This window comes from Panulirus ornatus, chromosome 5 (genome assembly GCF_036320965.1).
Source record: "Panulirus ornatus isolate Po-2019 chromosome 5, ASM3632096v1, whole genome shotgun sequence".
Lineage (NCBI taxonomy): Eukaryota > Metazoa > Arthropoda > Malacostraca > Decapoda > Palinuridae > Panulirus > Panulirus ornatus.
The window spans coordinates 42,571,724-42,573,146 of NC_092228.1; positions in this window are offsets into that span (position 1 = coordinate 42,571,724).

Consider the following 1,423-nt stretch of genomic DNA (forward strand, 5'->3'; position numbering starts at 1 on the left):
CAGAGTGTAGAACATACTCAAGCGAGGTATATCCTAGCCATACACCAGAGTGTAGAACATACTAGCATACTTGTGAACGCAGTCTCGTAGAACATACTAGCATACTTGTAGACGCAGTATATCCTAAACTACGTCATTAAAACTCATATTCGAGACGCTATGAGTATACTCCTCGTCTCTACAGCTATAGGGTATAGCAAGACGGGGTGGAGGGGGGAGGGGGAGGGTGGGGGGTGGATATACCCACTGGTCCCCTAAGGTTGGGGGGGGGGGAGGGGGGGCCAGCAAAGTCACCTTGGTACCTTCCAAGACTCGCCATTGGTCACATTGCATCCCCCCCACACACACATACCCCTACACACACATACCCCCACACACACATACCCCCACACCATTTACCCCTCCTCCCTCCTCTACTATTTACCCTCCTCCTCCCCCACCCGCTCTCACAGCAGGTGCTACCCCCCTCCCCCTCCTCCTGCAGGAGGAGGTACTCCTTCCTCCTCCTGCAGTAGGTACCCCCCCCCGTTCCTCCTGTAGAAGCTACCCCTCCTCCTCCTCCTGCAGGAGGAGCTACCCCCTCCTCCTCCTGCAGGAGGAGCTACCCCCTCTTCCTCCTCCTGCAGGAAGAGCTACCCCCTCCTCCTCCTCCTCCTGCAGGAGAAGCTACCCCCTCCTCCTGCAGGAAGAGCTACCTCCTCCTCCTCCTCCTGCAGGAAGAGCTACCCCCTCCTCCTCCTCCTCCTGCAGGAGAAGCTACCCCCTCCTCCTCCTCCTCCTGCAGGAGAAGCTACCCCCTCCTCCTCCTGCAGGAGCAGCTACCCCCTCCTCCTGCAGGAGCAGCTACCCCCCCCTCCTGCTGTGTCGTCATGCATCGTACCCCATAAAGACTCGTCCAATCCAACAGCCAATATTTACATCCCACTCTATCAACCACTATGCAAATGGCGTCAGAAAACAAGAAAAGAAAAATAGAACCAAGCGTCTTAAGAGCCATTGTCCTACTGCATTGCATGGGGGGAGACGGCCTTACGAACAAAGGCCATCTGTTGTTTACCCCCCCACCAATGCACCGCGCCTCCTCCTTCCCCACCATCACTCATACGTCTGGCAGCTGACGCGCTGTTTTGCCAAGGGCAACGCCGCTCAACACTGCCCTTACGGCTGAAGGTATCGTACATGGCCATGGCTCATGCAATTATCTTGTCCACCTGGAGGAGGGTCGTTCGTATATTCAAAAGCATTACTAGGCTTTTATCATAACCTGACCAACTGATGGACATGACCCTTGCAACAGCAGTCAACGTAGGCTTATTAAATTTAGCCCAAAGCGATTCGCTAGAAAAACCCTCATCGTTTCTTTTTACTTAAACCCGAGTCAAAGTGATTGAGGGTGTTAACGTGACTAATTACCCCTAATTAA